The following is a 16765-nucleotide window of genomic DNA, read 5'->3' as shown; positions in this document are numbered from 1 at the left end:
CTTAAGCAATTGGAAGAAAATGACCAACTTTTGGTCAATTGAGGCTTAAATCTCGAGTTAGTGTATGATAGGGGATGGGAAACCTCCATTTTACCCCTAATGAAATCAAAAATGTCTCAGAAATTTCTGCCAGTTGATAGGATGATATATTGAAGTAAAACAGAAATAACTTTTGACTGAGATGTTAGATTTGGATGAAATCAGTGGCATTGGAAAGAAAACTCAAAGGTCTTTTATTTTTTATATAGCAGCTCTCCCAGTTTATTATATACAGTAAGTTATGTTCATTTGAACTTGACCTTGAATCTGCCCCTAAAATACACCCAAAATGCTGGAGCATTTCAAAGGCATTTCGAACCAGTGTGTTTTTCCCCTAAAATACACCCAAGACGTACTATTGACACTTAGAAAAAAAAGATAGGAAATTCAGAATGCGAATAAGTCCCTTTGACACTTAGAAAAAAAAATTAAGTCTTCAACTCTTTAAGCAAGCTACTACGAGATAACACATGGAGAATTTTTTTACGGGGCATTACATTATCCCCCCTTGGGATCATTCGTCCCTAAATGATGACGCAAAACACAGATAAGCACGATTTAAAACATACTAAGGCATAGGAAAGAATAAGACAAGGATTGTACCTTCCAGTTCGTCATTCGCTAGATCAAACAAGCTTGGGTATCTAGCTCGCATGTTATCCTTGGATTCTCAAGTAGCTTCTTCAATTTTCTGATTTCTCCACAACACTTTAACTGAGGCTATCTCTTTGCTCCTTAATTTTCTAACTTGACGATCTAAGATTGTTATAGGCAGTTCTTCATAGGATAAGGAGTCCGACACTTTGATCTCTTTTATGGGTAACACTAGAATGATCTCCAATACACTTCTTCGACATAGATATTTAAAATACCAGATGAATAGAACCCAGGTCTGCAGGCAACTCTAACTAGTACGTAACTGCACCTATCCTTCTTAAAATCTGGTATAGTCCTTTATAGTGAGGACTTAACTTAACTTTCTTCCCAAAGCACATGGATCCCTTCATAGGAGAGACTTTTAAAATCACCCAATCACCAATCTCAAATTCCAACTCCCTTCTTCTAATATCGGCATAGGATTTTTGTCTACTCTGAGCTATTTTAAGTCGTTCTCTAATAAGTTTCACGTCTTTCATTGCCTGGTGAACAAGATCAGGACCAAACAACTGAGTCTTGCCCACTTCATACAACCCTATAGGTGACCTACATCTTCTTCCATATAGTGCTTCAAAAGGAGATGTCTTAATACTAGCATGGTAGCTATTATTATATGCAAACTCTATTAGTGGAAAGTGATCCACCCAACCACCCTTGAAATCAATTACACAGGCTCTCAATATATCCCAAGGGGTTGAATGGTGCGCTCAGCTTGCCCATCCATCTGAGGGTGAAATGTAGTACTTAGGTTTACTTGGGTACCTAAACCCTTCTGTAAGGACCTCTAAAACTACAAAGAAAATTGCATAAATCAGTCAGATATGATGGATACCGGTGTCCCATGTAAGCAGACTATCTCCTCAATGTAAAGCTTGGCATAATAATCTCTCGAATAATTAGTCCTGACAGACAGAAAATAGGCTGACTTAGTCAGCCGATCGACAATCACCCAAATAGAATCATATTGGTTTTGGGACCTTGAAAGTCTCGTAATGAAATCCATATTGATCATCTCCCTCTTCCATAAAGGTAAAGCTATCCCTTGGGAAGTACCACCGGGCCTCTAATGCTCTACTTTAACTTGCTGACAATTCAAACACTTGGCAACAAAGTTAGACGCATCACGTTTCATATTATTCCACCAGTTTATAGCTTTTAAATCATGATACATCTTCATAGAGTCTGGATGAATAACATACCTCGAAGTGTGAGCTTCATCAAGGATTTTTTTTGCAGACCATCTACATCTAGCACACATAATCTCCCTTGCTATCTTACAATACCATCACCACCAATCTCAAACGACATCACCTTCTGCTGACCCACATCATTATTAATTTGCATCAAGATGAGATCTTCGGCCTGCTTTTCTTTAACTTCTGCACAAAAGAAAGATTTAGCTATCTCATGAACAACCACTCTCCCATCTTTGAAATCTAAGAGTCGCACCCCAAAATTTGCAAGTCTGTAAATATCCTTCACCATTTCTCTTTTCCCTTCTTCAACATGAGAAAGACTGCCCATAGACAACCTGCTGAGGGTGTCGGCTACAACAATCGCCTTGCTTGGATGATAGTGCAGGCTCATGTCATAATCCTTTAAAAATTCCATCCAGCGCCTTTGCTTGAGGTTCAATTCTTTCTGAGAGAAAACATAGTGCAAACTTTTGTGGTCACTGAAAATATCAACATATACCCCATAAAGATAATGTCGCCAGATCCTAAGTGTGAATACCACAATGGCTAACTCCAAGCCATGGGTAGGGTGATTGCGCTCATGCACTTTCAACTGCCTAGATGCATAAGCCACCACCTTTCCATGCTTTAAGAAAACATATCTGAGTCCCACTCGAGACACATCACAGTATACAACAAAACCTTCTGTACCTTCCAAAAGAGTCAGCACAGATGTAGTAGTCAACTTGTCCTTCAACTTCTCAAAATTATTCTCACATGAGTTAGACCATACAAATTTCACCTTTTTCTGAGTCAAATTAGTAAGTGGAGAAGCTATAGAAGAAAAGTTTTCTATGAATACGCCACAGGGCACTAGGCTAGCATATAATAATATACCCGGATCGGTAAATCGTGGTTTTGGGAAATGAGTTATCTGGACTCATGTCTTTTTCGGGGAACCGCCTAAGCTCTCTTTATGCCCAATTTAGTCCTGTTCTTAATCATGCATATTTTTAGTTTCAACATCTGAAATCTGATTTCAAACATGTGTTCTATTCTGTTTTGAATTACTATGGCTTTAACTGAGTTGGTGTCGTCACACCAAGACTTGCAAGTCCTAATTTTGAGCTATATTGTAACATGCATGATTCTTTCATAAAACTCAATTCAGACCACCCAAACATGAAAATAATTTAAGAGATTTCATGTTCCGAAACATTAGTCAAAACTATGCAAGAATCCTTCAAACATATGATGGTCATATGGTTTTGGCAAAATCATGCACTGTTTCGTTATATGAATATTTTCAACATTTATCAACATAACTACCCTCTCTTTTGAAATCAAAATAATAATCCAATTATAACAATACTTAAGGCATTTCATATCATGCTTTTCCATGATACATTTAAGATAATCCATAACATATGATAAGTAAAGAAAATCATAATAAGAGAGGGATTGTTTTTACATGAATCATGCTCCCAATTCAATCATCAATATTAAAACACGTACATATACACATATATCAATTCAAATCAATTTGGGGAAGGCCTAAAGACCAAAACAATATCATCAATATTTCTAAAACATGAATATATTCATAAATCCGAAACCCTTTTCTTAAAATCATGATTTCTATGCCCATGAGATTTTTAGAAAAAAACCACATACCATAAATTAGAAGCTTTTAAATGAACTCTCGCGTTAGGAATTCTATACGAACAATTGATGGGGGCTTCTTGTAGCCCTCGCAATGGGGATTTCAAATCGTAAATAAATTTTGAAATTTTACGGTTCAATTTTGAGCGATCTTGATTTTTATTTTGGGACTAAGGGATTTGTTTCTTGAGAAGTTGGAAGAAAATGACCATATTTTGGTCAATTGAGGCTTAAATATCGTGTTAGTGTATGATAGGGGATGGAAAATGTCCATTTTACCCCTAAGGAAATCAAAAATGTCGCAGAAATTTTTGCCAGGTGACAGGCTGATTTGTTGAAGTAAAACGGGCATAACTTTTGACTGAGATGTTGAATTTGGATGAAGTTAGTGGCATTGGAGATAAGACTCAAAGATATTTCATTTGATATATAGCATATCTCCCAGTTTATTATGTACAGAAAGTTATGATCATTTGAATTTGACCTTAAATCTGCCCCTGAAATGCGCCCAAACTGCGCCCAAAATGCTAGAGCATTTCAAAGACATTTCAAACAAGTGTGTTTTTTCCCCTAAAATGCACCCAAGACGTACTATTGACTTGCCCCATCGTATATTAATAAAAAAAATCAAGAAATAAAGGTCGGAAAGGTCGAAAATAAAATTCTCAATGATAGGGAATTCAAAATGATAATAAGTCTCTTTGACACTTAGAAAAAAAATTTAAGTGTTCAACTCTATAAGCAAGCTACTACGATACTCATGGAGGATTTTTTTTTGGGGGAGTTACAGTGATCTTGATGTACCAATTAAAGATACATCGGAAGCTCTAACTCGAACGATAGAAAATGGTGGTAGATTGAAATTATTGATTTGAACAATTTTTAGCTAGACATTAATAATTAGGGACAAAAATGATTATTTGAACTTCGTAATGCATTCATAGAACATTTATGGGAGCATGTTTTAATCTTGAAAGTTGCATACTTATATAGAAATTAAAATAAATTTTACCATGATGTCATATTTATTGTATTCTATCAATGATTTCACTTTTATTTGAGTTGTCAAACACATATACGGTTTGAAGTTAGTTTTTGGGAAGATTGGTACTGCAACCGTCATTTTCCGTCTGCTTTCGCCGGAACAGAGATAAATGGTGACTGAGGCATTTTTTGATGGTTAACCGGACGGAGTTCCGGTGGATTTTCGGCGAGAACTCACTGAAAATAGTCACTCTACGTCTGTCTTTTTTCCTCTCTGTCTTAATCAATCTCTCTATTTTTCTCTTTGTTCCCTCTCCTGATGGATCTTCTTTTTCTTTTTTTTCTCAAGTTTCTATGTGTGTGTCTGTATCTACGCATGAATAATCTCGATCAGTTGAAAAATAAAGTGTGTTGGTGTCTCTCGATGTAAGTGAATGTGAGATTTCTCTGTATGTGGAGTATTATGTGTTAGTGGGTGTAATGACCTGTACGATGATCATTTTATTGTATTTTTATATAATTTTAGTAATATTTAAATGTTTTGTGGTATATTTAATTTAATTTGGCATTTGATAGGAATATAATTTAGTACCCTTATAGAATATTTTTTATATTGATAAAAATTTTTAAGTGAAGATATATTGGTATCACTTTATAATAAATTTTTATGATTTATTAATATTTTAAACGAAGATAGTAATTTTAGAAATGTTAAAATATTATTATTATATAATAGAGGATTTGTTAAAAATAATTTTCTATTAATTATGATATATTCAAAATATTATAATTATTTTATCATAAATTTATGTAATACCTGATTATGAACGCAATGTAAAGAAATTAATTTAACCGTACACGTGAGATGAAGTGTGGACAACAACATTTTGTAGCTGCAGCCGCACACTTGTCCATTGGCCATTTGGAAAGGTTTTTTTATCTACCTTTATTTATACATATATTGGTATATATATAGACACATGCATAATTGATAGTGGTGCTATTCAATAAATATTTTTTTTTCTTTTAACAAAAGGCAACCAAGTGCCTGTACTGCACGTTCCAAGATTTGTGCAAAAATATTTTTGCACAATTTGAGCACTTAAATTATTAGTTGATTATTCAAATTCGGATTTTAGCGGGATATTATTCGAAAGCTTCGCAGACAGATACTATAGCTTTGACGTCCAGGTAGGCTAGATTTACCCCATTTTCAGGTTGAGCTTATTTACTGAAAATGTTAACTATTATGTTAGCTTTGGATGAATCCTTGTAGATGCGTATTTTTAATACATATAAACTGTCTTATTTATTCAGATTAGTAAATTTTTTTGAAAAATTTTCTAGTAAATCCTGTTCTAGTAAATTTTTTTGAAAAATTTTCTTTTAATATAATATAAAATCTATTATTTTAGGATGTGAAATTAAATTGCAAAAAAACTTTAAATTTATCCCTTTTAATTAAGATTAATGAATGATTATTTAGACATTTACATTGTTATGATATAGTACGAATTTTAATATTTCCATTGGGTATGGTTACTAAGAGTTCCGGTTTGAGTCCGGCATCTAATTATTATTATTACTATGAGTTCTAGTTTCAGTCCGGCATCTGATTATTAATGTTATTATGAGTTCCGATTCGAGTCCGGCAATTGACTATTATTGTTACTATGAGTTTCGGTTCGAGTCCGGCATTTGACTATTATTGTTACTATGAGCTCCAGTTTGAGTCCAGTATCTGACTATAGTTGGGGTTACTCTGAGTTTCGGTTCGAGTCTGGCAACTGATTATTTATGTTTACTTTCATCACTTGTGTGTCCCACCGGCTTATGGGAGTACGGTTGGGTTAATAGTCTTCTTCAGTGTGCCTAGCGGGCTTATGGGGGCTCAGTTAGGTTATGTTTGATTTAATTATTATTACTGCATTATTATTTTTCTGTATTGCACAAGTTTATTCTTTTATAGCTTGGTAGTTGTTTAACTTTCCATCCTTATTTACTAATAACTCAGATTATGTTCTTGCATTGTAGTTACACCTTTTTCATTATTAAGCTCAGTCGGCCGATGATGCCTCCAGAGCACCCGTGGCTTTTGATACTCATACTACACTTCTACATCTTTTCCTGATGCAGATCCAGGTACTAGCAGTCGACGTTGACGTGGTTCCTACCTTTCAGTGTAGGTTTAGAGCGGGGTGAGCTTACTGTCGTCCGAGGATGATCCTCCTCTATCTACTCTAGTTAGTCTTTTTCACTCGACACTACTTTTGTACATTTTAGATTTTTGTCTAGTACTCTGGGTACCTGTTAGTAGTGGCTCTAGTACTGACCTTATCAGGTCTTGGGAGAGATTCATTTGTATAGTTGGTCCACTTTCCTCCTCTCGTTTTGATATAATTCATATGTTTTCTTCTTAGTTTTCACTTATTATTGTGGTTGTTATTATCATACGCGATCTTTTATTTTGTCTCTGCCTATTAGCCCATTACCTATCATTCTAGGCTATGGTTTGGCTTACCTACTGGTGGGATAAGGTAGGCGCCATCATGACTTGAGAAATCGGGTCGTAAAAAGTTGGTATCAGATCTTAGGTCACACTATTATTGTTAGTACTAGAGCCGATGTTTAGTAGAGCCCTGCGGATCGGTACGGAGACGTCTGTATCCTATCTTTGGGAGGCTACAGAGCATTTTTAGAAAAAAAATCTCATTCTCTTGATCCATTTTATGCATTGATTAAGGGTTGGTTGTAATCTTTTTATTGGTTCACTCTTTATGCAAATGGATAGGACACGAGGTTCGAGAGCAGGGGGTCCGGACCACGGATCCACTTTTAGAGTTCTATCTTGGGGTCGAGGTCGACCCATATATCATGGGCAGGGTGGAGCGGCAGACCCTATTCCAGGTCAGGTCATAGATCTGGCACCTGATCCTGTTATAACTTTGGGGATTGAGATAGCTCCAGGTATTCCTCCACATCAGCAGGTGGGCCAGGGGGCAGCCCAGGCTCCACCTGGCTTTATATCTACTTCTGTTATTCAGGATACATTAGTTCAGTTATTGGGGTTAGTTGGTGGTCCACCGGTCGTGGGAGCTCAGCCAGTAGGATAGGGTGGTGTAGATTTAGGGGCACAGCCTGCTGCAGCAGCACCTAGGGTAGAGGTTCCGCCAACACTAGTAGTCCCACAGCCGACAGTAGCCCAGCCACTTATGTCTGTAGAGGAGCAGAAGACATTGGATCAATTTTTTAGATTAACTCCACCCAGGTTTGTCGGGACCCCGGGAGAGGATGCTTATGAGTTCCTATCCAGTTGCGAGGAGTGGTTGCAGAATTTAGGGTTGGTTGAGGCGTGAGGAGTAGACTTTGTTTCTTATCTTTTCGACACAGCAGCGAGGAGGTGATAGAGAGGTTATCTTGATTCCAGGCCAACTGGATCTCCACCAGTGACTTGGACTCAGTTCTCCGAGGCTTTCTTGGGGAAATATATGCCTCGTAGCATGCGTGAGAATCTCCGGGATGAGTTTACCGCATTAAGGCAGGATTCTATAACTGCAGTAGAGTATGAGGCAAGGTTTCATGATTTAGCCCAACATGCCACTATGATTCTGGATATGGAGTACAAGCGAATTTGATGCTTTGTTAGGGGATTGAGATTGTCACTCCATGAGGCTACTCAGAGTTTAGTGACTTTAGGGAAGTCTTTTTCAAGGATAGCCGAGCATGTTTATTCCATAGAGGAGATAGATCGTGAGGCCCAAGGGAGCAGCGATAAGAGACCATGCTACCAGGGTAGTTACAGTGGTTCACAGTCCTCAGGCTGAGGATTTTACGGTCGGTACCCTCATCAGCAGCCTTCTCAGTATCAGGGTCAGACTAGTCGGCCAGTTCAGGCGTCGCTTCAGATATCCGACAGGGGTTAGCCCATCTATTGTAGCTCCAATGGTCAGAGTAATAGCCAGCCACAGAGGGTTGTTCAGTCAGGATCGTAGAGTAGGGGTGGTCATTCTAGATTTGCTAGACCTTCTAGTCAGAGCAGGGTGCCCGAGGCATGTTATGACTGCAAATTTGTTGGTCACTTCGCTCGTAAGTGTCCTCAGTGTAGGATGATTGAGCCTCCAGTTCTCGCTGTACAGCCGATCAGATCAGTGCCGTCGTTAGGTAGGGGTGGTGTACAGGGTCGAGGATGTGGTTCCCAGGGTTCTAGAGGTAGTCCATAGGGAGGAAGGGCAGGCAGTCGAGTAGGTACCCAGTCTAGTAGTGGACAGGGTAATTTATATTCTATTCTAGGTAGATCAGGGGCTGAGGCTTCGAATACTGTGATCACAGGTACAATTTCTGTGTTCCATCAGCCAGCTTCTGCTTTGTTTCATCCCAGGTCCACCTTTTCATATGTTTCTACTTATTTTGCATCGCGACTGGGTTTATGTTCAGAGTATTTATCTGTGCCGTTATGTGTGGCTACCCTAGTGGGTGACTCTTTAGTAGTGGATCGGGTATATAGATTTTGTTTGGTCACTATTTGGGAGTTTGATACTCATATTGACACTATTGTACTAGATATGATTGATTTTGATGTGATTCTAGGTATGGATTCGTTGTCTCCTTACCATGCGGTCTTGGATTGTTTTGCTAAGACCGTTACTTTATCTTTGCCTAGAATACCCCTAGTTGTGTGGCAGGGTTCTGTTAGCCACGCACCGACGGGGATTATTTCATACATCCAGGCTAAGAGACTGATATCAAGCGGTTGTGAGTAATTTCTTGCATATATTCGGGATGTTAGTGCTGAGAGTCCCCCACTTGAATCCGTCCCTATTGTTCACGAGTTTTCTGATGTATTTTCGATCGACCTACCTGGCCTTCTTCTAGAGAGTGATGTAGATTTTATTAGTGACCTCGATCCCAAAACCCGACCTATTTCAATGGCTCTGTATCGTATGGCTCCTGCTGACCTAAAGGAGCTGAATAGTCAGCTTCAGGATCTTCTGGGTAAGGGATTAATCAGACCGAGTGTATCTCCTTGGGGTGCTCCATTTTTTTTTGTGAAGAAGAAAGATGTCTCCTTGCGTATGTGTATCGACTACAGGCAGATGAATAAGGTTACTGTGAAGAATAAGTATCATATGCCTCATCTCGATGATTTGTTTGATTAGCTTCAAGGTGCGGTGGTGTTTTCCAAGATTGATTTAAGGTCCGGTTACCATCAGTTGAGAGTTAGGGTTGTGGACATCCCTAAGACAACCTTCAGGACTCGTTATGATCATTATGAATTCCTGGTGATAACTTTTGGGTTGATCAATGCTCCAGTAGCTTTTATGGGTCTGATGAATTGCGTGTTCAGGCCATAATTGGAATCCTTCATAATAGTATTTATTAATGACGTTCTGGTATATTTGAGGAGTAAGGAGGAGCACGAGAAGCATTTGAGGACTATACTTCGCACTTAGAGAAACCACGGGTTTTATGCCAAGTTCTCAAAATATGAGTTTTGTCTTGAGCTTATAGCTTTATTAGGGAACGTAGTGTCTAAGAACGGTATTATGGTGGACCCAGCCAAGATTGAGGTTATTCACAGTTAGGCTAGGCCTACGTCACCTTATGAGGTTCGCAGTTTTATTGGGTTGGTCGGTTACTATAGGCGGTTCATTAAGGGTTTTTCTTCTATTGCAGCCCCTATGACTAGATTGACCAGGAAGGAGATTACATTTCAGTGGTCTGGGAGTTGTGAGGAAAACTTTATGAAGCTCAAAGATTTTCTTACTTCAGCTCCTATTCTGACTCTTCCTATTGAATGCGAGGGTTTTACTATCTATTGTGATGCATCTGGTGTCAGTTTAGGGTGTGTTCTGATGCAGCATGGCCATGTTATTGCATGTGCATCGAGGCAGTTGAAGGTGCATGATCTCAACTACCCCACTCATGACTTAGAGTTGGCAGTGGTAGTATTTGTGCTTAGGATTTGGAGGCATTATTTGTATGGGGTCCGCTATGAGATATTTGCTGATCACCGCAGTCTTCAGTATATTATGACCCAGAAGGATCTTAATTTGAGACAACGCAGGTGGATTGAGTTGCTGAAAGACTATGATATCTCTATTCTCTACCATCCGGGTAAGGCGAATGTGGTAGCGGATGCCTTGAGTCGGAAGTTAGTAAGTATGGGTAGCTTAGCTTTCATTTTAGCTTCTCAACAGCCGTTGGCTTTGGACATTCAGTTCTTAGCTAACATGATGGTTCGTTTGGATATTTCTGACCCTCGGAGAATCATTGCTAGTGTTGAGGCCAGATCCACCTTGTTGGAGCAGATTCGGAGTCATCAGTTCGAGGATGATAGGCTTCGCAACCTTTAAAAACAGGTGTTGAGGGGTGAGTCTCAGCAGGCTACCCTAGATTCTGAGTGTGTCTTGAGGTTTGACGGTCGTATTTAGGTTCCAAGAGTTAGAGATTTGATCCAGTTGATTCTCCATGAGGCTAATAGCTCCAAATACTCTATTTACCCCGGGACAGCTAAAATGTATAGAGATTTGAGGCAGCATTACTAGTGGAGTAGTATACAAAGAGATATGTGACTCGATATCTTTGTTGTCAGTAGGTAAAGTCCGAGCATCAGAGGCCTGGTGGATTGTTGTAGTAGCTACCCATTCCCGAGTGGAAATGGGAGCGAATTACAATGGATTTCATAGGTTGATTGCCTCGTACATCGTGTGATTTTGATAGCATTTGGGTCATCATAGATCGATTGACCAAGTCTGCACATTTTATCCCCGTTCGAGTTTTCTACAATGCCGAGAGGTTAGCTCGTGTTTACATTCAGGAGGTGGTTCACCTACATGGGGTCCCTATGTCCATTATCTCCGACTAAGGCTCTCAGTTCTAGATTGTGAAGGGCATTTCAGGAGGAGTTGGGGATCTGGGTTGACCTTAGCACAACTTTTCATCCCCAGACTGATGGGCAGTTAGAGCGAACTATCCAGGTTCTAGAGGATATGCTCCGCACTTGTGTGTTAGATTTTGGAGGTCAGTGGGACCAGTTTCTACCTTTGGCAGAGTTTTCTTATAATAACAGCTTTCACTCGAATATTCAGATGGCCCCATTTAAGGTATTGTATGGTAGGAGATGTCGATCTCCTGTTGGTTAGTTTGAGACTTCTGAGGCTAGACCTCGTGGCACAGATTTTCTTCGTGATTCGTTGGATCAGGTTTGAGTGATTCAGGATAGGCTACGAGCAGCTTAGAGCAGACAGAGGAGTTATGTTGATCGCAACGTCGTCCATTGAGTTTCAAAGTTGGTGATAGGGTCTTCCTGCGAGTATCACCCATGAAGGGTGTGATGAGGTTTGAGAGGAGGGGTAAGCATAGCCCTAGATATATTAGACCTTTTGAGATCCTAAAGAGAGTTAGGGAGGTAGCTTATGCGTTGGCATTGCCACCTGCCTTCTTAGCCATTCACCCAGTGTTTCACGTATCTATGTTGCGGTAGTATATCCCAGATGAGTCACGCGTACTTCGGTAGCACTCGGTTCAGTTGGACGAGGGATTGATGTTTGTAGAGAAGCCAGCATCTATTTTGGCAAGGGATGTCAGGCAGTTACGCTCCAGGGATATTCCAGTAGTTAAGGTTCAGTGGCGTCACCGTCCAGTTGAGGAGGCTACTTGGGAGATCGAGCGTGATATGCGCGCCCAGTATCCCTATTTGTTTGAGGCTTCGGGTATTTATTCATCTTTTACTTTCACGAACGAAAGTCCATTTAGTAGTGGATGCTGTAATGACCTGTAAGGTCATTTTACTGTATTTTTATATAATTTTAGTATTATCTAAACATTTCGTGGTTTATTTAATTTAATTTGGCATTTGATAGGAATATAATTTAGTACCCTTATAGAATATTTTCGATATTGATAAAATTCTTTAAGTGATGATATATTTATATCACTTTATAATGGACTTTTATGATTTATTAATATTTTAAGCGGAGATAGTAATTTTAGAAATGTTAAAATATTATTATTATATAATAGAGGATTTGTTAGAAATAATTTTCTATTAATTATAATATATTTAAAATATGATAATTATTTTACCATGAATTTATGCAATACCCAATTATGTATGCAATGTAAAGAAATTAATTTAACCATACACGTGGGATGAAGTGTGGACAACAACATTTTGTAGCTGCAGCCGCACACTTGTCCATTGGCCATTTGGAAAGGTTTTTTTTATCTACCTTTATTTATACATATATTGGTATATATATAGACACATGGATAATTGACAGTGGTGTTATTCAATAAATATTTTTTTTTCTTTTAACAAAAGGCAACCAAGTGCCATATACTGCACGTTCCAAGATTTGTGCAAAAATATTTTTGCACAATTTGAGCACTTAAATTATTAGTTGATTATTCAAATTCGGATTCTAGCGGGACATTATTCGGAAGTTTCGCAGACAGATACTATAGCTTTGGCGTTCAGGTAGGCTAGATTTACCCTATTTTCAGGTTGAGCTTACTTACTGAAAATGTTAACTATTATGTTAGCTTTGGATGAATCCTTGTAGATGCGTATTTTTAATACATATAAACTGTCTTATTTATCCAGATTAGGTCCCTGTTCTAGTAAATTTTTTTGAAAAATTTTCTTTTAATATAATATAAAATCTATTATTTTAGGATGTTAAATTAAATTGCAAAAAAACTTTAAATTTATCCCTTTTAATTAAGATTAATGAATGATTATTTAGACATTTACATTGTTATGTATTTTCGTTGGGTATGGTTACTAAGAGTTTCGATTCGAGTCCGGCATCTGATTATTATTGTTACTATGAGTTCTGGTTCGAGTCTGGCATCTGATTATTAATGTTACTATGGGTTCCAGTTGGAGTCCGGCAATTGACTATTATTGTTACTATGAGTTCCGGTTCGAGTATAGTATTTGACTATTATTGTTACTATAAGCTCCGATTCGAGTTCGGCATCTGATTATAGTTGGGGTTACTCTGAGTTTCGATTCGAGTCCAGCATCTGATTATTTATTTTTACTTTCATCACTTGTGTGTCCCACCGGCTTATGGGGGTACGGTTGGGTTAATGGTCTTCTTCAGTGTGCCTAGTGGGCTTATGGGGGCTCATTTAGGTTATGTTTGATTTAATTATTATTACTGCATTATTATTTTTTTGTATCGCACAAGTTTATTCCTTTACAGGTGTTGCATAGCTTGGTAGTTGTTTAACTTTCCATCGTTATTTACTAATAACTCAGATTACGTCCTTGCATTGTAGTTACACCTTTTCTGTATTAAGCTTAGTCGATCGATGATGCCTACTGAGTACCCATGGTTTTTTATACTCAGACTACACTTCTGCATCTTTTCCTGATGCATATACAGGTACTAGGAATCGGCGTTGACGTGGTTCCTACCTTTCAGTGCTTGTTTAGAGCGGGGTGAGCTTACTGTTGTCCGAGGCTGATCCTCCTCTATCTGCTCTAGTTAATCTTTTTCACTCTAGACTACTTGTGTACATTTTAGATTTTTGTCTAGTACTCTGGGTACCTGTTAGTAGTGGCTCTAGTACTGACCTTATCAGGTCTTGGGAGGGATTCATTTGTATAGTTGGTCCTTTTTCCTCCTCTCATTTTAATAAAATACATATGCTTTCTTCTTAGTTTCACTTATTATTGTGGTTGTTACTTTCATATGCGATCTTTTATTTTGTCTCTGCTTATTAGTCCTTTACCTATCATTCTGGGCTATAGTTTGGCTTGCCTACTGGTGGGATAAGGTTGGCGCCATCACAACTCGAGAAATCGGGTCGTGACAGTGGGTGTGTGAATGAATATTAGTGTGTGTGCATGTACCATTTTTTGCTTCACTGTATGTGAGAATGTGAGGTCTGTCTGTATATTCCTCCCCTCCCCTATATTCTATGAGTGTATGTATATATTTCCTTTTCTGTTAGTGATCCCCCCAAAAACGAGGAGTATGTATATGCATATCTGGTAAGGAAAAACGTGTTGGGGTTTAAGAGGTGGGGTGACATGGGTATAAGGGTATATGGGGTAAGGTGTGAAGTGGATAGGATTAGGATGAGGTGGTTAATTTTGATTAGATGGGTTGTTAATTTGTTAGGAATTTTGTTATTTTTATCTTTTTGTAAAAGGATCATCACATGGGGGTAGGGTACATGGTAAGGCAAGGGTAAAATAGATAAATTGGGTTTTCGGGAGGGACAAAATTATGTGCCTACATCATGCTCCTCTTTGGGTGTAAACATAAAGTATTTTCAGATAAAGAAGTAGACAACGAGATTGAATTTTGACCCGACCATTATTCAAAGGGAGGAAACAGAAGGAAGGAATGCGACCAATTCTTGATTTTGGACATCCTACTTGCCCATATTATGAGGGAATTGTGTCACAGGTATCTCAAAGGGTTGGAAAGGAAGTGGACTATACCGAGTTGGAGAGTCGAGTGAGGTCTTGTCGAGGTTTCGGTTTGCGGCTCTGTTATTACATCAAAAATGGAAATTACAAGTTAAAGATAACTAACATTACAAAAATCCTATCTATGTAGCTCCTCTTGACTCTTAACTTGAGTCTTCAATGCTTTCAAAAGTGATGAATGATCTAATCTTCTTTGGATTGAACTTGAGAATAATTCTTTCTCCATACAAAATCTGGTGTTGAAGATGAACTCAAAAATTGATCATATTCTGTTAATGGTACTTTTGAATTCGAACCTGGATTTGAAAATCTTCACCCTATTCTTCAGGCGGGCTCCTAACTTATAATTTTTTCACCTTGTTGCTTGAATTTCAGTTTCATCACCCTGTTCTTCAGGAGGGCTCCTGTCTTGCTATTTTTAATCTTTTGATTTTCAATTTCATCATCTTGTTCTTTGGGTGGGCTCCCGACTTGTAATTTCTACATTTTATTGACTTTCAATTGCTTCACTTTGTTGCTTGACTTTCAATCTATTAACCTTGTTCCTTGACTTTCAATTTCTTCACACTGTTCTTTAGGCGAGCTCCTAACTTGCAATTTTCTCACCCTATTCTTCAGGCGGGCTCCTGACGTTTAGTTTCATTATCTTTTTCTTCAGGCGGGCTTCTGACTTGCCATTTCATCACCCTGTACTTCAGGCAGGCTTCCGACTTGCAATTTCATCACCCTATTCTTTAAGTGGGCTCCTAACTTTTTATTTCATCACCCTATTCTTCAAGAGGGCTCCTGACTTGCAATTTTATCACCCTGTTCTTCAGGCGGGCTTCTAACATACCATTTCATCACCCTGTTCTTCAGGCGGGCTCTTGACTTTCCATTTCATCACCATGTTCTTCAGACGAGATCCTGACTTGCAATTTCATCACTCTGTTCTTCATGTGTGCTCCTAACTTGCTATTTTATAACCCTATTCTTCAGGCGGGCTCCTAACTTTCAATTTCATCACCCTATTCTTCATGCGGGCTTCTGACTTGCAATTTCATCACCTCATTCTTCAGGTAGGCCCCTGACTTTCAATTCCATCATCCTATTCTTAAGGCGGGCTCCTGACTTGCAATTTCATAGCCCCATTCTTCAGGAGAGCTCCTGACTTACGATTTCATCACCCTGTTCTTCATGCTGGCTTCTAACTTTCCATTTCATCACCCTATTCTTCAAGCGGGCTCTTGACTTGAAATTTAGTTACCCTATTCTTCAGGCGGGCTCCTGACTTTCCATTTCATTACCCTGTTTTTTAGGTGGGCTCCTGAATTACAATTTTATCACCCTGTTCCTCAAGCGGGATCCTGACTTGCTATTCCATCACCCTGTTCTTTAGGCGGGCTCTTGACTTACCATTCCATTACCCTGTTCTTTAGGCGGGCTCCTAACTTGCTATTCCATCACCCTGTTATTCAGGCGGGATCCTGACTTTCCATTTTATTACCCTATTCTTCAGGCGGGCTCTTGACTTGCCATTTCATCACCCTGTTCTTCAGGCGGGCTCCTGACTTGCAATTTTATCTCCTTGCTCTTCAGGTGGGCTCCTGACCTGTAGTTTCATCACCTTGTTTTTCAGGCGAGCTCCTGAATTGCTATTTCATTACCCTATTCTCCAGGCGGGCTCCTGACTTGCAATTTCATCACCCCGTTCTTCAGGCGGGCTTCTAACTTTACATTTTCTCACTATATTCTTCAGGCAGACTCCTGATTTGCAATTTTATCTCCCTGTTCTTCAGGCGGATTTCTGACTTTCAAT

The 16765-nt window shown here is 38.8% G+C and overlaps 1 pseudogene; it reads left to right on the top strand.

Annotated features, from left to right (window-relative positions):
• Positions 1 to 7300: 7300 nt before the first annotated feature.
• LOC124892702 lies at positions 7301 to 16757 on the top strand (annotated as a pseudogene).
• The last annotated feature ends 8 nt before the right edge of the window (positions 16758 to 16765 follow it).

This window comes from Capsicum annuum, unplaced genomic scaffold (genome assembly GCF_002878395.1).
Source record: "Capsicum annuum cultivar UCD-10X-F1 unplaced genomic scaffold, UCD10Xv1.1 ctg4978, whole genome shotgun sequence".
NCBI lineage: Eukaryota > Viridiplantae > Streptophyta > Magnoliopsida > Solanales > Solanaceae > Capsicum > Capsicum annuum.
The sequence above is the reverse complement of the archived record's forward strand: the minus strand, read 5'-3'. Positions and strand labels throughout refer to the sequence as shown.